The sequence below is a fragment of the Alligator mississippiensis genome, chromosome 16 (assembly GCF_030867095.1).
Source record: "Alligator mississippiensis isolate rAllMis1 chromosome 16, rAllMis1, whole genome shotgun sequence".
NCBI lineage: Eukaryota > Metazoa > Chordata > Crocodylia > Alligatoridae > Alligator > Alligator mississippiensis.
In genome coordinates this window covers 16,673,409-16,695,945 of record NC_081839.1, presented here as the reverse complement: position 1 = coordinate 16,695,945, position 22,537 = coordinate 16,673,409, and the positions used below count along the sequence as shown (strand labels likewise).

At 51.4% G+C, this 22,537-nt stretch overlaps 1 protein-coding gene and 1 long non-coding RNA gene across 8 annotated transcripts in view; both read right to left on the bottom strand.

Annotated features, from left to right (window-relative positions):
* Nucleotides 1-22,537, bottom strand: part of LOC132246613 (short transient receptor potential channel 2-like) — a 578,215-nt gene that overhangs the window by 87,142 nt on the left and 468,536 nt on the right. The window lies entirely within an intron of this gene.
* On the bottom strand, nucleotides 676-22,426 carry LOC132246630 (uncharacterized). 7 transcript variants are annotated; one of them, XR_009458008.1, is made up of 5 exons: nucleotides 22,333-22,426; nucleotides 19,863-19,971; nucleotides 9,966-10,043; nucleotides 3,631-3,756; nucleotides 676-3,036 (listed from the first exon to the last, which is right to left on the bottom strand). It is a non-coding gene; the product is annotated as an uncharacterized LOC132246630 (long non-coding RNA). The 7 variants fall into 7 exon arrangements; XR_009458010.1 differs by lacking the exon at nucleotides 19,863-19,971; XR_009458012.1 differs by lacking the exons at nucleotides 19,863-19,971; nucleotides 22,333-22,426 and having other exon boundaries at nucleotides 676-889; nucleotides 1,099-3,036; nucleotides 9,966-11,705.

Here is a 22,537-nt window from a genome sequence, read left to right as displayed (position 1 = left end):
CCAGGAGTGCATTCAGCAGCAGGGAACCAGTCCCCCTGCAGCCCCCCTGGTCCCGGGCTCCATCCTGCTCCGACTGGGGCCACACACAGCCCTGGCTGGGCAGCAGCCCCAGCCCTGCCCAGCTCCCTCCCTCTGTCACTATGGGGGCCGCAATTTCTGCCCCAGTGCAAGGCTTAGCGGGGAGCTGCAGGAGGTGCTCTCCAGTCTTGTGTTTGACACTCGAGGCTTCTCCCTCACAATCCTTTTTAGCATTTGTTCTTCCAAGAGACACTTGGCCAACTTCTCAGATCAGATTTGGGGATCAGGCAAGCCCCGGTAGGGCCTTGCCTCCTCACATGGAGAGTAGTAAAACACTAGAATAGGTTAACCAGAGAGGCTGTGGGATCTACATCCTTGGAGGTTAAGGCCTCGGTAGAGAAAGCTTTGGCTGGGGTGATATAGCTGTGGGTGGACCTGTTCTAAGCAGGGGGTTGGACTAGACCAGGTGACCTCTTGAGGTCCCTTTCAGCCATCATTGTCTGTGATGGGACAAGCCATGTGTCTTACAGGGAAGCTCTTTCCATCCCCATGCCTCAGCCCAGTCTGTCTGTCCACTGCAATCTCAGGTGTGTCCCTCCTGCCAGTACTGTGAAGCCCCACTCCTACCCCTTCAGAATAAAACCCATCACAAGCCACTTTTCCTTTATTATATTTTAATATAATCTTCTTGGGTGGATGCAAAACAAGGCTCACGTCATTCTCCAGACTGGGGGGCAAGGAACCCAGCAATGGGACAAGGACAGCCCTCACTCCTGCCTAAAACAGACCATTCCAGTACAACCCCCTCCCTCCCATTCATATAAATTAAGTCTCTCTCTCCTGGGAAAGCAGCAGGTGTAGAAGAACAGCTCTAAAAATAAACATGTCTTGCATTAGGCCCCTACCCCACATCTTCAAAGTTCAACCCACAACCATGCCTGCGGCCCTGCCCCCTCTACACGGAGGCCTTTGGGTGTGGGTGCACGTGAAGCTGTGCAGGCAGGTCTCTGAGAGGGGATGGGCAGGTCCTCGAGGAGCCTCCCCACAGCAAGGTCACTCCCGGGGCCAGTTAATGCTGACCTGGCCCGAGGCCTCCAGCACCTCCCACTTGCAGTCGAAGTCACCGTTGATCTGGCTGATGGACTGCTCCTCCACCACCCAGAGCTGGCAGCTGGTCTGCGTGATCAGTCGTGCATCATGGCTCACATTGATAACCGCTGTGAAGAGACAGGAGGCAAAGCACGAGCGGGCTGGGAGGCAAAGCAGAGGTCATTTCCATACTGAAGGAGAATGGAAAGACCCCACGTTTTCCCCATCAGCCACTGCCAGGACAGGGCTGGGCAGGGAAGGGCATGACTGGGACCCAACGGGGACCCTAGCAGGAGGGCCCTGCTTGTAGTATACAAACCCTCCCGTGGGACCCACGGGTCCACCCCCAGCCAAGTAATCCTTCTGCTTCCCTGCAGCCCCATGCCAGCCTAGATCTGACCCATGCACCTATTACTACCTTCCTCTGCCTGACAGATGGGACCCATGAGGCCACCCCAACCCAGTATCGCCATCCACCCTTCAATCCGATCCATGGGCCCAGTATTCCCCCAACCCCGGCCTCCTCTGATCAGGGCAGTGGACACCTCCCACCGCGCTGCTTCCACTCACCTCCATGTACGTGCTGACAGCATCACCCAAGGGATCAATTGATTCAATGCACAGATCATTTGTGGGTTCATTCTGGGGAAGTGACAGATCCCAAAAAGAAGCCAGGAGTCCTGAGCCACAGAGCCTTCCTCCCACCCCCTGCCCTCCTTCCCTCAGCTAGAAACAGGACCCAGGAGTCCTCCCAAACCATGCCCCTCACTATGGCATGCTGGACAGCACTCCTTTCAAAGAGCCAGAGCAGGGCACAACCTGCAAGTCCTGGTCCTCATGCCTGCTCTGCTCTAACTCGCTTCCTTCCCAGAGCAGCGAACCCGACACAGCCCCGTTCCCATCCCCTGGGTCCATCAGGCTCCCTGCAGGTCAGCTCAGCAAACATCACACGGGTTTTCTGCCCCCCTGGCTAGGAAAGAAAAGGGCCCTGAGATAAGTGGGGTGAAAGGAGCGTCCAATCCCTTCTCCTTCCCCAAAATGCCAGGATCCAACTCCCCACCCACCTCCCTCCACTAAGAGCAGCTCAAGGTCCTGTGCTCCTACCCAGGGCAAGGGCAATGCGCTCCCACCCAGGGCAAGTCTCCGCTCCCTGCCCCAGCTCTCCCCTGCATGGCCGAACCCACGGCACTCCCAGGGCCACAGCTCCAGCCTCTCCCTGACTTCTTCCTCAGTGGCCAGCCCTCACTCCTGGATTCCCAGCCTGTCTCCCCTTTGCCTCAGCCCTCACATCCTGATCAGCTCCCTGCACCCTCAGGCCCTAGCTCCTCCATACTCACCCTCTCCCCCATGCCTGGAAGCCCCAGCCCCACACCTGACAACCTGCAGATCTGCATGGTGAGGGCATGGCTCTCAAGGCTCAAGTGCCCCAGGCACTTGTGAGCATCCTGGTAGGGCAGGTGGATTTGTTTCGGCCACGTTCTCCTCCAAATTGGACTTGGTGATCTGGTGTAGAATGATACTAATTCTACAAGGCCGTGAAGTAATGAATCTTGCAGCATTTCATGTTGAGCAAGGTAACGGAGAATACCAAAGAGCGGTGGTTCCCCTACTGTAACGCACTTCTTTGATAGTAAAAGGTCTCTCTCTAAAGTACTCTATCGCTCACATATGATAGTGGATTTACATGATTATGCTTATACACGTTTAAAATATTACACGTTTATAGCTAGATAGTATCAAGAAAATCCTGAGCCTTACAGTAGAATAGGGTAAGTCCTACCTGGATCTTGTCCATCATCAGGTATGAAAGGCCAGCTTCTTCCTCCTTTTCCCCCTCCCCCAAATCTGAACCTCCACCATCTTCATCTTCTTTGTACTCTCCTGGTGGACCAGCTTCATCTTCATCTGCTTCATCCTCCTCATCCCCTTCTGAAAGGCAGGTAAATTAATTCCTTACAGCTTTGCTTAAACCTCAAAGGCTTGTTTGTAAACTCATCTTAAATGAGCTTCTGAAATCTGACTCAATTCAGCTACAAAACCTTCTCCAGAAATCTTTAAAAAAAGACAGGACTAGAAGTAACATCCCACTTTTTCCTCTTTCTATAGGAAGAGAAAACACAGAACTGAATGTGCCACAGCATCAAATATGAGTTGACGGGTACAAGAAAAAAAAGCAGCTTTTGCTACCAGCAATAAAATAACTGCTTTTATATAGTTATATCTCAGTGTAAAGATGTGTACTCACGTTTTCCTAAGTGCAGCTCTCCTTTAACTGTGCACAGCATCCATGACTACTCTCTTTGCTAGTGCATTGCCCACCCCCCCCCCCGCATTACCCAATAGGAGCAGTATGTGATACTGCCCTTCACCTGACACACGTAGCTGATTTGTGGTCCGGCAGTTCCACAGTCACTTTAGTCTGAATTTTATATTTAGATACTGACTGAATGGCATAACCAATGACTGCATGTTTAGAGAAGTCACCCTCATCATCTTCATCTTCTGAGTTGGGGGCCTCATTACCTTCCTGATCAAATCAATCCAGGTAGGTGATCTCCTGAAGCAGCTCAAAAATCCTTTCCCTGTAATCCTTCAGGTTTGTGATGTCACAGCTGAAGAAGTCCAGGTCTTCAAGATTTTAAGATTTTGCTGAAAATGAATTAAAATTGCTCACTGAGATGAAATAACTACTTGGTACGTCCAATACTGCACTGCTGCCTCCTAAATGTCACTGACTTTGCTGGCTACCTCCCACCACCTCTTCTCCGTTGCTGTTTCCCATCGTACAGAGCTCATGTAAGAAGTCTTCGTGCTGACAGTCAACATCCCTTCCCCATAAGATCAGACATTCTCTCTACACTCCCTTTGAAACAGGTTTGACCCACTTTCCATCCCATTAAAATATGTGTCTTTGCTTCTGGATGCCCCAAAAGTACATGTGTCTTCAGAAATATGATCCTATAATCACCCAGGGAGATGCAAAGCTCTCCCATTCTCTGAGGCCAGCACAGCCAACTGTCCCAGCGCCAATCCTACCATGCCTGGTGCACAGACAGCTTTCCATGGGGTGAAAACTGCAGGGGCGGTAGCTTTGCCGAGGCCATGAAGCCTGCCAAGCTTCAAGACGATCGGTGCAGGGTTTTGGGGGGAACTGCACCTCGAGCTGCTGACAGGCAAAACTCGTGACATAGATGACCGTGTGTGTTAAGGTGCAGCGGGCTGAAAACTGCAGCGATGGTGGCCCCTGCTGCGGCCACGAGGCCTGCCAGCTGTCAAGGAGATTGGTGCAGGGCTTCTGGGCTCGAGGGCCTGCACCTCTGGCTGCTGACAGGCAAAACTCGTGACATGGGTGCTCGTGCAACTGCGTCTGTTTTGAGGCACAGGACCTGGGATCACCGCAGGCCTGGCTGCTACCAGTTACCAATTAATCATGATTCCCTCAGGGACCAGCTCAATACACAGCACCAAGAACAATCCACTGCCCCAAGACAGATGCCTTCAGTGCACTTAACAAAAGATGAAGCCTCTTCCGACAGTCTACACGACGGGCTCGCGGGTTTAGAGCCTTCAACCGGATTGGGCTAGAAGGTTCGCGTGGAAGGAACTCTAGTCCGCCTCTCTTCTTTTCTGTCTGTAACCGCAACTCAAGCAAGTTTTCCTGCCTGCACCGCGACCATCTTCGGTGTAAGTAAAATAATCTTAATCAACCACTAAGCTTCCGTGCCTAATTCTAGCGCGCCGCCTGCATTCCCCGACCCGGCGTGTCCGGGCTGCTGGCCACAGCCCGCTGCGCGCCCCCGAGGGCCTCGGACCGCTCCCGGCCCGCACAAGCTTCAGCTAAGTTTCCCCAAATACTCAATTAAGCCAGGATAATATTGTAATTGTTTTGTTTGTTTTCCCTTGCATGCCTCTTACTACTAGTACCACTATAAATTTCATATGCTTCACAATAAATAACTTTTATAGTCAAACTGGTGGTAACCAGGTGTATTTTTCCTTCTCTACTTCCCTTCCCCACTTGCTCTGCAGCAACGCTTCTTTTACCTAAGCCAAAGATCCCTGTGAAGCCCAGAAATACTGCGGGGTCCGCTCATCAAGAGGCTAGCACTACTAGGACAGTTAGGGCAAAAGATTGGGACGTGCTGAGTTTAGACATATAAGAGGATCAGCTTGTATAGGCTGATGGACCCAGTTTGGCTCAGGCGTGCCCTAATGAACTGAAAGCTGGCCCATGAGGGTGTCAGCTGGACACCCAGCCGGATTCAGAGGGATTCTGTTCACTGTGTGCTGGTGTCTGACTGCAGTGTAGTGTTACCTTAATGAACTGATTCCTGGCACATGAAGGTATCAGCCTGTACATGCTGACAAACCTGGCCGGGTCACGCGTGTCGTGTTAGAGAGAGTGAGTGAGTGAGTGAGTGAGCGAGCGAGTGAGTGAGTGAGTGTGTGCGCGTGCGTGCGTGCGCATTTGACTGATTTAGTGGCTGGAGGAACCCGGCCCCACTGAAACGGAGTCCTACAAGATAGCTCCATTGGGGGTGAGCTCTTGCAGAAGAGAGATACAGCTCTGTACAGAAACACAGGTAACACAAGCAGCACATTGATAGAATTGCAGAGACCCTAGAAATGTACCCCTAATAAATGAGCACACCCCAAAGTGACAGGCAAATCTGGTAACAGCTGGGATCATGGCTGGAAATCCATTTTGGGCCACCTCACACCATCTGGGCGAGGCAAGACACTGGTCATCAATTCAATCTGTAATCTCAGCCTAAATGCCCGGTCCTTAGTCAAACGTGTATACTTAGTACCATGGGAATGGGGGGCTGTTAGTTGGCAGCCTGGCAGGAAGAAACCACGCTCTGGTCCAGGCCAGACTGGTCAGTGGTGTCAGGGAGAGTCCCCCGGTGCCATAGAGGCATGGTGTGGGGTGGCCCAAGAAGGATTTCCATCTCTAATCCCAGCCCATGAGAAATTCCTTCCTTGAGCCTGTCTACTTAGTACAGTGGGGATGGGGGAACTGGCCCAAACAGTATTTCCAGCCATAACCCCAGTCCAAAACCAGGTCCTTATTTGGGTCCATGTACTGAGTACAGTGGGCATGGGGGGCTGTCAGTTGGCAGCTTGGCATGCAAAAACTGCACTTTGAGCCAGGCAAGACTCTGGTTGGGGGGTATGGGATAGTACCCAGTGCCACAGAGGTGTGGGGTGGCCCAAAGAGGATTTCCTGTCGTCAACCCAGCCCAAAACCCAGTTCCTTATTCAAGCCCATACACTTAGGACAGTATTTGCGGGAGCTGCCAGTTCAGGGCCTGGCACAGCCAAACCGTGTCATCTCTAATCCCAGCCCAAATCCCAGTTCTTTATTCAGACCCCTGTAGTTAGTGACATCTGGGCGGACTATCAGCTGGCAGCCTGGCACAGCCAAACCATTTCCTGGGACGGGCTGCCACCTGATAGTCCGCCCAGAAAACTGACGGGCTGCCTTGACACTGCCTCGTTGAGGTCTCGCGGGTATAAACCAAGCGGTAGCGAGCCATCCTTCTTTTGTGCGATCACGAGGCTATTGACCCAGGGTGTGTGGGCTTAGTCACCTTCATAAGGACTCTCATAGCTTCCAGCGTTTCGAGGGCAGTCTTCTACGTGCCTAGGGTTGCACAGGGAATTTTTCTACACCCGTGCACCGCTGGTGGTACTGCCAGGTCGACACAGATGTGGTAGGTACCGGGAAATTGGCCCACCCCTTTTAAAACGTCCGGACATAGTTTGAGAAGGTCCGCCTTGGTTGCGGGTATGGCCGGGGCCATTCCGTGGACTCGTCTGATGAGGTCTGACGTGGTGCATGCCACCCTACCAGGTACTGATGGGTTGCTATCGTCGGTTAGGTAGAAAGGTACATCAGATTCATTAGCACCAGATTTGCAGCCTGCAATGCCTGCACCTTTTGGTTTCATGGGTGCACCGCCAAATGCGACTAATGTAACATGAGTTTGAGCCTTGCAGTTTTCCTGCAAAGCCTTTGCTACAGCTATCGGAATAGCGTTTGCCTCCCCTCCAGTATCTAACTTCAAATAAGCTGGCAAGCCAGCGGTCATCACTGTGCTATACCAGGGGTGTAGGTTGTAGCCGTGTTGGGCTAAGGACATAGGCAGACAAGGTTCCTTGGGTGAATTTGATATCTTGTATTAGACCAACCCAAATAGTTGGAGAATAGTTATTAAGCAAGCTTTCGGGTTCAAAAACCCTTCGTCAGGCTAGGGAGGTTTCAGCACTTGGTGTGTGCTCTTTCTGGATGGGATGAAAAGTCAAGAAGCCAGAGGCTGGGCTGGGCTGGGCTGGGCTGGGGAGTCAGTGGCCAGGCAGACTGTAACGTATCAAAACTCCTGTGTTGTACCTGCGCTATACCAGGCACTCTGCTTATCAACGGTCGGTGAGTGCTGCTTGGCAGACACTGCGCCCATATAGAGGGTACTGACTCCTTTTGCAGATTTTGGAGCCTCTCCCTTTGATTTGCACATTTCTGCAAAGTGGTTCGCTCCAGAGCATTTGTAACAGGTTTCTCCAAAAGCTGGGCAGGATCTAGGCTTGCGTGTGCTTCCGCATCGTTTGCAAACTTTGCCCTTTTGCAGCTTGATGGCCCTCCTGTGGAGCAAACTGCACCGGTGGTTTGCTTTGCTTTTGCAAAGTGCTATGGCAGCTTTCCTTCTGCTCAACTGTATGCAAGCTTGCTTCTGCAGAGAGCCTTTGGTCTGCCTACTCCGACAGGTCACTTCTGACACCATACAGTGTTGGCCTTGGCCTCGGGGTCCCTGGGACAGGGTACTCACTCAGACCTCCACGCCCCTGGGCTTCTGTCCTCGAGTCAGCGTTCAGCAGAGCGACTGGTGGGACAGCAAACAGCTTCATCTTTATTAGCAACAGGATTCAGCAACACACGCTCACAGCTTGCGGGTGGGAGAACAACAACAACCACCACCCGCACACCGCACCCACCGGGCACCGGGGGAAGGACTGGAGCGTGCCACCGCAGGCCCGTTCCAGGCGCACGCCATGTACCGCAGCCATCCCCAGCATCCTCTGGCCCTGTGAGCCTGCACGACACCCCTCCCGCAACGTCTCCTGCCCAGCGAGTGCAAGGCACCGCGGTGCCCCTGCCCACCCAGGCAGTCCAGAGGCATGCCCAGATTCATTGCCCCCGTCTCTCGCTGGCTGCCAACCGGAGACAGAGGCGCCAGATTTGCAAGGAAGCCTCAGCCCCACGATGGCAGCGTCTCACATCAACCCTCTCCAGTCCAGCGGGGCCCTGCTCCCAGCAACAGCTCTCTTAGCGGCACACAGGCACGCTGGGAGTCCTTCCACAGGGGCAGGGTTCAAAGGGGCAGCTAATAGTAAGCTCTAATCCCTGAGGAGGAAGGGAAGGCGCGTCACTCGTCTATGCGAATGTGCTTAAACGCTGCGTGTAAACGCGTTTCAAAGCTCTTAAATCGCTGAGTGTGAACGCACCTAATTGCATTTGAACACGCCTCATCATTGAGCGTGAACACGCTTTAACTGCTGCCTGTGAACGAGCTGAGGATTGAACCAGAGCAAAACCTTTCCAGTTTGGCGTGTGGGGCCTCTCCTCTGCTTCATCTCGGTTGCTCTCAGCGAGCTCACGCATAACAACAGTTAGACCGCTCGCTGCTGCGCGTGAACAGGCTTCGCTGTTTGTGTGCACACACTTCGTTGTGTGTCCACGTGGTTCGCTGTTGTGTGTGAACGTACTTCATCACGCAGGGTGAACGAGCTTTGTCACCGAGCGTGAACACGCTTCAACGCTGCGCAGGAACGAACCGAGAACAACGCGAATGCAGCGACACCTTTCCAGTTTGGGGCACGGAGCCTGTGCTTTGCCTCGTTTGAATCGTTCCAGCGTGCTCGCACCCGACCGTCAGATGAGAGCCCCGCTCCCTCGACTGTCACAAGCAGCCTCCGGCCCCAGGGAAAAATCCCTGCGGCAACGCCGCCCCCCGCCGTGGGGCCCACAGCACTGGCATCTGCCTTGCTCATGTTCCCGTCCCCTCACCGCCTCCCTGCCTCTCTCGCCTCCGCGCTGGCTGTTGGAGCACAGGAAGCGGAGACGAGACGCTCTCGGCAGGAAGGTGGAGAAACGCCCCAGCGTGATGACAACATCCTGACTTGAACCCTGCCCCGGCACTGCTCTCCTCAGGACCACAGCACGTGGCTTCTGCCCGGCCCTGCTCTGTCCAGGGAGACGCGGGACGGACGCGGGAGGCTGCCCCCGCACAGGAAAACTGCCCGTCCTGGAAGGCGCTGCCAACAAAGGGCTCGTTAAATCCCCAGCGGGAACGGACCGACCGTCAGGAGCCCTCCGTGGGATAAGAGGCTGTCAGCTTGCCCGCTGCAAGCACTGCGGCACTGCTAGCGCCGTAAGCCATGCCCAGCGCGGTCGGTCGGTGATAACGCCAGCCCGGAAACTGCCTCCTGGGAGCCCTGAAGACGTGTGGAGCTTGTCAGTTCAGGGGCTGCTGCTAACAAATGCAACAGCCGCAGCAGCAATGCAATGACACAACTAGCGATGGTTGTGGGGCTGGCAATACTAAATACCGTGTAATGTCAACGGGAACACTTTGTCACACGCTCCGAGAAGTCGCACGTTACGGTGTCCTAAATAGCAGTGCTGACCCGCCCTGTGGTTTGCCGACAGAAAAACATGCGATCTCCCCAAAAGTCTAGACCCACTTCACACGTATCGGGGGAGGGAAAAGCCATGAGAAGCTTATCATATAATAGAAAAAATCAGCTCTAAGGACATGTGCTGTAAGAGGTACTTTTCAAATGTAAATCGTGGAACTCACCAGGCCGCGTAGATGAAAACAGGATACTTTCCCCGCAGTCATCTTAACGGGTACGCTTGTTTTACCATCAGGATCAACCTAGGAGATGTTTCAAAAAAGGAGTAAGAAAAGGAAAACTCAACGAGAACTCAAATGAATATAGGGACAGCACATAAGGAGAGTAAACCACAGAAAGCCAAACAGTTACGGCCATCCAACTGGCGGCCCGTGGGCTGTGTGCAGCTCCCACACTCCCAGTCCCAAATCTGCTTGCCCCATCGCTTCGCTGCTGCTGCTGCCACCAAAATCCCCTTCCCTAGCCCAGCATCTGCTTCCTGCGTGCCCACTTCCCCCCGCCACCCCTTCTGCACTAGGGCCAAGGCAGGGCGGCACAGTCCTGGTGCAAGGGAGTCTGTGGCTGGGGAGGTCCTGCAGACCCCTTTCAGCTCGTGCAGGATGCGGCTCTGGTGGGCATGCAGCCCCTACAGCATGCGGATAGGGGGGCTGCAGCCCCAGCCACTCAGAAATTGGACGGCTCTGTTGTCAAACAAGACGTTTCAGGAAGCAGCGGTTCTAAACAGAGAGCAGTTACTGGAAAACAAAGGGTAGGGAAGGGAGGAAAAAGAAAGGGGTAAGAAGCGAGCTAGCTTACAAAAGCTTACGCACCTCTGATTGACTTAGTCTATGAGGTGAAAGCCTACCCTGCCTGTAGCATGAGTCTTTCGATGTAGAAACAACGTAACAGAAGCATCTGCAAAGCCCCAGCTGAAAAGGAGCTATAAGAGGGGTGGCAATCTACAGCCCACAGGCTTCATCTGGCCCACAAAGAGGTCTGATCTGGTACGTGGGATCCGTCTCAAAGGGTTGAGCGGCACTGCCCCTCCGCTCCGCAGCAGCGCGCTCCGCGACCGACCCTGCTGCTCTACCGCAGCGGTTCTCAGTTTGCGGGTTGTGTCCCAAAAGGGGCTCACAAGTGCCTATGAAAGGGTCACGAACAAACTTTAAAACTGGATCAACAAACTTTAAGAGTGGATTGTCTTTTAATGGAGGAAAATGTGGGCAAAGGTGGTTTTTCCCTTGCAGGCTGGCAGAGGTCCAGGGATGCTGGGGGACTATGTGTTAATATGAATCTGGAGAGGGTCTGGGTCAGAAGTACAATAAACCAATTTAATCTAAATCAGTTAAAGTCTAATACTACATCCATCCAGGCTTATCTTAAACCCGTTTCGGCAATCTTGAAAGTGGCTTACGTGCACCATCCTTCTGTTGTGTTCCAGATCTGAACCTGTTTCCAATCTCTTGGACCAGCTTGTGTGTAATTTCTGTCCCAAGCCTAACAGAGGAGTCAAGAATTTAACAGCTAACGACACTACTTGCTTGAAGAACATACCAAAAGCATCCAGCAAATGTACTTGTGCAAAGCATTTGCACGTAACAATATACGTTTATATTTCATGCCTTTGAATGGATACGTTCCTTAGGGAACATGTGCACATTTGATTTTTCAGCAATGAAGTTCTTCAAAACTAAGATGGGAGCCAGGTTGTTCCCTCAAGCCTGTGCAAAGTGGAGGATGAATGCCCCGATCTCTCTGCCAGGGGCCACAGAAGGGTAAATTTAGTATTAAGTAACATCAGCGTCAACCACTCTTCAGCCAACTGACTACCAAACAAGGAAGCTGCTCAGACGTAACCCACTTGTTTCTCCAAATCAGTTCAATTTGTTGCAGTTTACCTGCGGGGAACAGGCTAGAGAGTCATCCTTCCCCCATGCATGAACTGCCCAGGAGCTCATCCACTGGGAAAAGACAGGGAGACACACACTACTCCTGCCATGCCTCAAGGGTAATTCCCTTTGGCTAAAAACAGACCCAGGACTCTTCCTCCCCCTCTTGGCTCCCTCAAGAGTCTTTCATTTGGGGATCCTAGAGGTAAAGTACCCCACTCCCTACCATAAGTACCTGTGACCTGAGATAACAGGACTCCTGGGACAACTGTGACTAATCCATGCTAATTTTCATTCAAGCCTCATGTTTAAATGACTTCTCCCTCACTCCCCTTTTGATAGGAGTTAAAGACCAGTGATAAAGCCCTTGTTTGCTTTCTGCCTTAGGTACTTACTAGTGCTCCTCTCTCACTGCACCTTTGCGGAGCCTGGAGCATTAGCTAACAGAAGAGGTTCTGCAGACTAAACAAAGTATAGGATTTTGCATGCAGCATGTGTGGACACACACACACACGCGCACACACATGCACACGCAAGCTTGCAAGGTTTTCCAGCATAGCTCCAGCAGAATGACACTGTCAAAAAGTGGGATGCAAGGAAGGGGGAGGAAATGCAGAGAATTACACGGTCTGTGGATTCCCCAAGCTCAAAACGCATGATATTACTTCACTATAATTGAGCCGGTATTGTTCCAAGGACTAACTTAGGAAAAACAGGTGCAAAGAAAAGACCTATTCCTAAAGCGAACTGAAATTATTTCCTCCTCCGTAAGTTAACAAAAATAAAAGGAAAGAAGAAATCCCTTTCAACTGCAGTTTTGACTGTAGCATAACCTCCCTGGTGCCTTCCCGGGTTGCAAGCAGCGGTGACAGCCGGCCCCCCATCGTTAGCTGTGGCTCCGTCCCCTCCACCCCGCCTGGGCAGCACCTCCCTCTGCCTCCTCCCTCACCACAGGCGGCGTTGATCTGCACCCCCGCCACGCCCCTTCCCCTTCTCCTTCCCCTTCCCCTTCCACCAGACCGGACTTAACCAGCTGGAGGTAGCTGTATCGGAAACCAGATCGGTATCAGCCAATATGCCTCCTTAAATATCAGCTATCGATATCGGCCCCAAAAATCTCTATCGGTGCGCCCCTAATATAAATTCATAACTTCAAAAAAATATTTTAAAGGTATTATTTGGTTATTGTCCCAAATTTCATTAAGCTTTTAATAAACATAAGAGTATCTTACTACTCAGAAAGAGCTTAACTAATTTCCTTTTTCTCTAAAAGCTGTAAAATGATCAGCAATTAATAAAAAAGCACAGGTTTCTGGGCAAAGTCTTCAAAAGCCAGAACAACACTGCATGTTGTGTTAGAGTTTGATTGGGTGCATCAGTAACTCAGCTAAAATGTCTTTATTAAATCCAAAAGCCAATAGCAGATGTATAGTGACTTTAAGCCAGTAGTTTTCAACCTTTCTTTTAGTAAGTGTACCCCCGGCAGCCCCCTTTTTAAAAAGTGTACCCCCAGGGGGGTGGGAGCAGCCGGATGCGGAGCAGGTGGGGGTGGCGAGGGCCAGACACAGAGCAGGGGCATGGTGAGTGGCAGAGCAGCAGCAGTGCAGCTTCTGTGGGCCCTGCTCTCCCTCTGCCCTGGCCCTGCTCCTGTGAGGCAGCAGGTGTGCTACATCTGTGCCCGCCCCTGTATATTCCCTGGGACCTTTCAAATTACCTCCAGGGGTAGGCATACCCCAGGCTGACAACACCTGCTTTAAGCAAATGCTCTAAAACACTGACAAAGAACGTTTTGCGTTTGAAAGATTGTCTAACTTAATTCCAACCATTCAGTTGGTCCAATAAAAGTGATCACACCCAAAAAATCCTTGACTCTTGCATACTTCCTGGATCATCACAGGTAGCACATAACTCTAACCAAACGGGTGCTCAAACCAAGGGGTGCTCAAACATCGCTCTAAACAAAGCCATGCCAGGGCCCCATCCATCTGTGCAGAGGGAGGCAGGGGGCACGCCAGCCCCAAGACAGCGCAGAAAGGGGGCTTTGTCAGCCTCAACCTGAGCCCAAGGGGCTTGACAAGGCCCCACTACAGCAGCAGGTTGGGGGCGTGCCTGTCCCCACGGCAGTCCCACGGAAGGAAGAATGGCCAGGCGCCAAACCAGCCATGCAGGGGAAGAAGGCAAAGCTCCAGAAGAAGTGCAAAGTCCTGAACTTAAGACAGAACAGTCTCATGCACCGCTACAGGCGTGGGACCAACTGGCTAAGCAGCAGCTCCACAGAAAAGGACCTGGGGGTTACGGTGGACAATAAGCTGAATAGGTGCCAACAGTGCGTGCTTGTTGCCAAGAAGGCTAACCGCATACTGGGCTGCATTAGTAGGAGTGTTGTCAGCACTGAGAGAAGTCATTATTCCCCACTTTTCTGCACTGGTGAGCTTACATGTGGAGTACTGTGTTCAGTTTTGTGTCCCCTACTACAGAAGAGATGTGAACAAGCTGGACATTAGGAAAAACTTTCTGACTAAGAGACTGGTGAAGTACTGGGACGGCTTATCTAGAGGGTGGTGGACTCTTGGAGGATTTTAAGGCCCAGCTCGACAAGTCTCTGGCATGATCAAATTAAGGATGGTCCTGCTTTTAGCAAGGGGTTGGACTAGAATAGTTACTGGAACCCCTTTCAACCCTAGTTTTCTATGATTAGAAACATTTGGAAAAACAGCAGTATAAGAAACAAAATTGGCGATGTAGCATCCATGGGCATCTACAAGCAAACAGCAGCTACGTCCCCATTGCAACACGCTCCCCTGGTATAGCGTGCCACTACGGTGAAGTAGTGGCTAAAAATAATCATGTGCCACACATACAGCACAGTAAAGTTGCCATAGTGACACATGTGGATGCGCCCTGTATGTTGTGTTAGAATTTGATTGAGCGTGTCAGTAATTCAGTTCAAATGTCTTTATTAAATCCAAAAGCCAATAGCAGAGATACAATTACTTTAAACAAATGCTCTAAAATAGTGACAAAGAGCCTCTCAGGTCAGCTCTCGTGGTGTGGTGGGTTAGCATGTAATACTTACAAAACAGCCCTGGGGAAAGGATGCCAAGGTTGTGAGTTCAAGCCTCACTGAGAACATTTGACTTTTAGTTGGGATGCTGAAGCAAGCATGTGCGTGCCCTTGGCTCCTGTGTGGTGGTAAGGAACCAGCAGCAGCAATAAGGTGACCTGGGCCAGCTGTAGGGAAGTGGGAAGGGGTTTTCTCCCATCCCTATTTAGTTGAGGGGAGAGCAGGAGGAGTCTGAACTGCGCATCAGCGTCATTGGCTTCAGACAGTGTTCAGGTGAGTGCACAGAAGGGAGTCTTAAGAGAAAGTTAAAGCATTGTGGGTTAGGACACATGGAGGTCAAGGGGAAAGGGACCTGGTGAGGGGGGTCTGCTACAGACCACCACATCAAGGAGCAGAGCTAGACTGGGAATGTTTGCGGCAGCTCTCAGAGGCCGTACAGTCTAGGGACATGGTTGTCATGGGGGACCTAAACTACCCTGACATCTGCTGAGAAGAGCAGTCAGCCGAATCCAACCGTTCACCTAACACAGGAAGTATATGGTCCCACTGGACTTGGTGTTGGCTGTGGGGGATGACCTGGTAGGGGAACTACAGATTCGTGGTCACCTTGGGGACAGTGACCACCACTCAATCAAATTAATCATACGGCGTAGAGTGGGTAAGATAATAATAGGATGGAGGTGCTTGACTTTAGGAAGGCTAACTTCAGCATGCTCAGTTTAACCAGCGATGCACTGCAGGAGAGGAGTACTGGCGAGATGGGAGTCCAGGAAGGGTGGTCGTTCCTAAAGGAAGTGATCCTTCAGGCACAGAGGGAGATGATCCCAGTGCGAGGGAAAGGGGAGAAAGGGGCCAAAAAACTTCCTTGGCTAAACACAGACATCCAGAAGAGCCTAAGGGCAAAAAAAAAAAGAAGGCATATAGGTGGTGAAAGCAGGAGGAAGCTACCAAGGAAGAGTGTATTTACTTGGCCCGCACTTGCAGGGTGGCAGTTAGAAAGGCCAAAGCAACTACAGAGCTGAGGCTGGCAACTCAAATTAAAGACAACAAGAAGTCTATTGTCAGGTATGTAGGGAGCAAAAGGAAGGCGCAGGGCAGCACAGGACCCCTACTGAAGAAACAGGAGCAATTAGTGACAGACAGCGGGGACAAGGCTGAGCTATTCAATGAGTTTTTTGCCTCAGTGTCCTTGAACAAGGGTCAAGATCAGTCTCCTAACAGGTTCTTAGATGGGATCAGAGGGATACCAGCCTACCAACTGTCAACGCTAACGTGGTGCAGAGTCACCTGGATGAACTGGATGTGTTTAAGTTAGCAGGCCCAGATGCGCTGCATCCGCGAGTACTAAAGGCATTTGCCGGTGTCATAGCAGAACCACTGGCACGGCTGTTTGAGCACTCGTGGCACTCGGGTCAGGTCCCAGAGGACTGGAAAAGGGCCAATGTGGTCCCCATTTTCAAGAAGGGGAGGAAAGAGGATACAAGTCATTATAGGCCAGTCAGCCTCACCTCCATCCTTGGAAGTCTTTGAAAATATTAAGGATCATATTTGTGAGGGTCCAGCGGGAAAAATAATCGTAGAATCCTAGAAGTTGGGTCAGAAGGGACCTTGGAGATCTTCAAGTCCGACCCCCTTCTTGGGCAGGAAGAAAACTGGGCTCAAATGACCCCAGCCAGGTAGGCATCAAGCCGCTTCTTAAAGACCCCCAGGGTAGGAGCCAGCACCACTTCCCTTGGAAGTCGGTTCCAGATCCTAGCCGCCCTGACCGTGAAGTAGTTCCTATGGGTGTCTAATCTAAACCTACTCTCCAACAACTTGTGACCGTTATTCCTTGTTATCCCAGAGGGCGCTAGGGGAAACAAGGTCTCCCCCAAACCCTTCTGGTCCCCCCTAGTGAGTTTATAGACAGTCACCAGGTCCCCCCTCAGCCTTCTCTTGTGAAGGCTGAAGAGGTTCAGGTCCCGTAACCTATCGTTGTAGGCTCTGCCCTGCTGTCCCCGGATCATGCGGGTGGCCCTCCTCTGGACCCTCTCCATGTTGTCCACATCCCTCTTGAAGTGGGGTGCCCAGAACTGGACACAGTACTCCAGCTGCGGCCTGACCAGTGTTGCGTAGAGGGGGAGGATCACCTCCTTGGACCTACTTGAGATGCACCTGTGGTTGCATGATAAAGTCTGGTTAGCCCCGCCGACCGTACCTCGCACTGTCAGCCCATGTTCATCTTGGAGTCAATAATGACTACAAGATCCCTTTCTGCCTCCGTGCTCTCAAGAAGGGAGTTTCCCATCTTATAAGTGTGCTGCTGGTTACTACTGCCCAAGTGCAGCACCCTGCACTTGTCAGTATTGAAACGCATCCTGTTTTTGTTAGCCCACCCCTGCAACCTATCCAGGTCTTTCTGCAGTCTCTCCCTCCCTGCTAACGTACCCACCTCTCCCCATATTTTAGTATCATCAGCAAATTTGAACAGATTGCTTTTCGCCCCGTCATCCAAATCGTTGATAAAGCAGGGCAACCAGCATTGATCTGTAGCAGGTAGATCATGCCTGACTAATCTGGTTTCATTTTATAACCAGGTCACAAAATGCTGATGCAGAAGTAGAGGTGAATGTTGTTTTTTGGGATTTTAGAAAGACCTCCGATACGGTATCTCATCCCATTCTCGTAAATAAATTAAGAGGCTGTGACTTAGATGTTTACACAGTCTGGTGGGTGGCAAATTGGCTTGCGGGTCACACCCAGAGAGTGGTAGTAGACGGGTCAGTATTGACCTGGGAGGATCTGGGTAGTGGGGTCCCACCGAGCTCAGTCCTCAGACCTGTACTCTTCAGTGTCTCCATCAGTGACTTGGATGTGGGCATGAAGTGTCCTCTGTCCAAGTCTGCAGATGATACTAAATTGTGGGTGAAGTAAGCACTCTGGAGGGTAGGGAATGACTGCAGGCAGACCTGGACGAGTTGGAAAAGCAGGCTGAACACAACAGGATGCAGTACAAGGACAAATGAAGAGTACTGCACCTAGGACATAAAAATATCCAGCACACCTATTGGCTAGGAAATGACCCTCTCAGCAGCACAGAAGTGGAAAGGGATCTCGGAGTCCTAGTGGACTCCAAGATGAGCATGAATCGTCAGTGTGACAAAAACATCAGCAAAGCTAACTGCACTTTATCGTGCATCAGCAGATGCATGACAACTAGAACCAAGGAAGTGACACTTCCCCTCTATGCAGCACCGGTCAGACTCCAGATGGAGTACTGCGTCCAGTTTTGGGCACCATACTTTAAGAAGGATGTGGACAGCTTCAAGAGGGTCCAGAGGAGAGCCACTTATATGGTTAACGGTTTACAGCATAAGCCCTATGAGGAGAGACTAAGGGACCTGGACCTCTTCAGCCTCCACAAGAGAAGGCTGAGAGGTGATCTTGTGGCCAACTACAAATTCATTAGGGGGGGCGCAGCAAGGAACCGGAGATGCTCTGTTCACCAGGACGCCTCTTGGGGTAACAAGGAACAACGGTCACAAACTGACAAAGAGCAGATTTAGGCTAGATATCAGGAAAAATTTCTTCACGGTAAGGGTGGCCAAAATTTGGAATGGACTTCCAGGGGAGGTGGTGCTCTCCTCTACCTTGGGAGTTTTTAAGAGAAGGCTGGATAGGCATCTGGTTGGGGTCATCTGACCCCAGTGCTCTTTCCTGCCTAGGCAGGGGGTCGGACTCAATGATCTGTTGAGGTCCTTTCCAACCCTAGCATCTATGAATCTATTAATTTATGAATCTTGCATTTGAAAGCTTATCTAACTTAATTCCAACCACGCAGTTGGCCCAATAAAAGTCACCACACCCAAAAAATCCTTTCCTTTTGCATACTTCCTGGATTGTCTCAGTTAGAACACTACTCTAAACAAAGAGTGCTCAACCTTTTTGTCCGGTGAGACGGATGGGCAGTGCCCAATCCATATGCAAGCAGTACGCAATCGAAGCCCATGGAAGGAGGAAAGGTAGGGGCATAAGAACCCAATCCATCAGCAATGGGCGGGGAGGGGGGTGCCTCACCAAAGGAAAGAGTTTAGACAGGTGAGAAACCGCCAAATTTCCCAACTGTGGGGAGCCCAATGGGGCAGATATCATAGCTCCACAGGCTGCAACAGGCCCAAGGACCACAGGTTGAGCACCTGTGCTCTAACACTATCATCAAAAAGCTATAACAATATTTATTATGCTTGCAAGCATTGAATCCGAACACTTACAGCTGGGCTCGCAGGAAGATTCTAGCTATCCCACGCTGCCTGACTCCCAGGGAAGCTCACTAGCAAAGAATCCACCTCTCCCACCTCTTCCCCTCCACCCCCAATCTCTCCCACTATCATCTTCTTCCGAGCTAGCCCTTAATTCCACACACATCTAGCTTGTCATACCCCAGACACATAACCTTCATTCCAGCCTGCCTGCAAGTTACTGCTTGGGTGACTGGAGGCAGCAGGCACACGTGTCTCTGCACACACATCCCCATGGCCTGCATGCACCCAGGCAGGGTCCTGGGAGTAGCACCAATGGCTAGATGCAGGTAAGTGTATGATCAGTGGGGGTTGGAGGTCCGGGACTTGGGGACTGTGTGTGTGTGGGCAGGGGGGATGGGTACCTGCCAGATATGGGGGAAGATAGCCGGGCGCCAAGGCTGCATCAGGGCAGGGGGGATGGGAGGGGTAGGCGCCTGCCCCTTCAGCAAGAGAAGGAGGCATCGGGGGGAGCTGCATAGCTGGGCTGGTGGCACTGAGCTGGTGCTCATACTTGTATGGGCAGAGCAACTGGGAGACGCTGCTGAGGGACGGGCTGGAGGGACGGCAGCCCCAGACCAGGGCAGGGGGGGCCACCACAGGCCTCCTCTCCTCCCTCCAGCCTGTGCTGGGGCTGGACTCTCTCCGCTGAAATCCGCACGAACTGCGGGACTTCGGCCCGAATGGCACAGGGGCAGCTGGGGGCTCCCTTTAGCAGGGCTGGGGGAAGGCAGGTCGGGACTGGCCACCGATCTTCATAAATAGGTCCTGGTACAAAAAAAGTTGAGAACCACTGTCCTAGACCTCCCATCTCTTTAATGGGTATTTATTTCCTTGCCATTGTACACCCACCTTTTCTCTTACATTAGCATATCACTTCATCCTGCCAACTGAAGCATTTGGATGGTCTGTCTGGCTGCCTCTCTCAAGTCATACATTCCTGAAACTGTCCTGCTTGAACCTGAGATGATAAAATAACACACTACCTATTACTTTACAGTTCTTAATTCCTAGATGTTTTTTTTTAAGTTACAGTAATCAAATTTTCAAATAAGTTAAGAGCTATGATGCTATGCGATTGCCAGGTCAAGGTTAAGTGCAGTTTTAGTAAAAAGAAAACCCTTCTTTCTCTAAATCAAATTTGCTTAGTATATAAGGGAACAGGTGGAAGAAATGGGGTGGTTTTTTTCATCCCAGACCTACACACTGCTCCTGAATTTAAAAGCCAAACTGACCTCTTGCCTATTTCTACATCATGACAGGTGGTAAAAGAAGATATTCTCACAGAATCGTTTTTCAGATTTTGTTCTGTTCAATCACTTCCCCAAAGTCCCCCCTCCATGTGTTTTTCCTTTTTGGTCCAAATCCTCCAACCAAGAGAGAAAGAGAACGGTCCCAAGGCTTAAAATTGTAATTCATCAGCATGAAGCTCACGTGTGTTTGCACAACAACCAGTGCAATCAGTGGGCTAATGTGGCCTACAAACAGTACCAGAATAAAACTAACCTGTAAAAACTCCAATATCCCATGCTGTATCTTTTAAGTCTCATTTCCTTTGTTTCGTTTACTCTAGCTAAGCAAACGAAGTCATAATACTAGATTGATTAGCTGCTTTAAAGGTAAGACGTGCCTTAGCTTTGCTGTGTATTTGTAAAACTAGTTTCACACCACACTTCTGCAAATGATTATGCAAACATTTAGCCTCATGCGCTAATAGTCTTACTGAGTTTAACAGCTCATTTGTCGAAAACTACGCACACACAGACTTCCAACCCTAATTTTCAATAATTCTGTTTAGCTTTGAGAGCTCTGAAGCATGGAAAGTTTCATTCAAGAAGTGAGAGTTTCTAGTCAAGATTTTTCCCCTCCCCCGAAATGCAGGAGCACGTGAAATCAGATTTTACTGTCAGTATTTTTAAAGCATAATTACAACTGCTATTGCTAAATTAATAGATCCTACTAGAAAGGTAAGCCAAGCAACTTCCTATGTCAGGGAGCAGATATGTAGTAAATTAACTGGAATCAAAGTGGTTCCATAACTTCATCAAGCACTTTCTCCTTTCTTTTCCTATGTGCATGCATGACTATGCAACGGGTGTGGGAAATGATGTTTCAACCCTCACCTAGCCAGATATTGTGCCTATTTAATTAAAATTGGTTTTAAAAAGTTATCAACACAAGCTACACCTAGAAAACCACCTGTGAATTGGTGTGCACTAGCTTAAATTGACCAGATTGAGTAAACCAGAGTTAAACTGGTTCAACTTTTTGTGTAAGCAAAGCCAGAGGCATAACCAGGAGCGTCATTGCCCGGGGAAGACAGCGCCGAGCGCTGGAGCGGGAGGTGAGGAGCGTCGAGTGCTGGAGACTCCCTGAAAACTGGCAGTTTGTTCAGTAACGAACTAACTGCAACTTGAGGCCTTTAGGCCTACGGTGAATAAAACAAGGAGACAATGTCAGTCCTACTTAATGTCTTCACTGGAGCATGTCTGAAATCAGTCCCCATTAACAGGCATGAAAAAGATATCCAGTTGCTATTGAAGATGCTGTAGAGAAAGCGATCATCGTGGCTTCCTGTACCCAGTACAGGGGTTTTTCAGCCTCTTTCGGCTCCAGGCGCCCTTCTGCAACTTGCCTGAGTTTTGTGGCACCTGCTTCTCAAAACTAATTTCAGTCATTTTTTCATTATGAAAAATAGTAGACTGACTCCCGCCCCTACTCACTCACTCGGTGTGTGAGCCCGTGCAGCCACGTACATGCATGTACGTGTGTGTGTACGTATATGCATGCACACGCATCTGCATGTGTAGGTGTATACACGCAGTGCACCTGTAGCATATAGGGTACAGCGTGCGTGCACGTGCATACTGCGTGTGTGTGCATGCAGGTGTGCGCAAACAGGCAGAAGTGTATGTGCACTGCCACACGCACTCTTTCCACGTATGTATACCGACATGCACACGTATGTGTATACGTGTACAAGTATATATGTGGATATCTACACCCCCGCCCCCCCGTACAAACACCCGTGGGCAACCCCTTGCAGCCCAGGACGACCCTCTCTCACAAGGCCAGTCCCGGTCCCGGACTCCAGCACAGCCGGGCCAAGTGTCTGCGCGGCGGGGGGGGGGGCGGCTCTGGAGTGCTGACCAGACACACCGGGTTGCTCCTGTTCCCCCCCCCCGCCTCCTGTGGCTGTGCAGAGACCCGGCCTCCATCGGGGTGTCGAAGCTTCCTCCGCCTCCTTCTCCTCCGCCACTGCTGCCCGTGACACACCCTCCCCCCCGCGTTTCCAGGGCGACGGACGCAGTCCCGGCCCTACCGGCAGCGGGGGGGCGGGGCCTGGGCGCGGGCACGTGACTCCCGCTTCCCGCCGCTCTGGCCCGTTCCCGTCGCCCAGCCGGCGCTGCGCTGCGCACGCGCGAACCCCCTTACTCCTCCCCCCGCCCCCCTCCCGCTGTTGTGATGCGCAAGCTCCCCATTGGCCGCGGCGCAGGTGGGCGGGGCGGAGAGGCTGTTGAACCCCC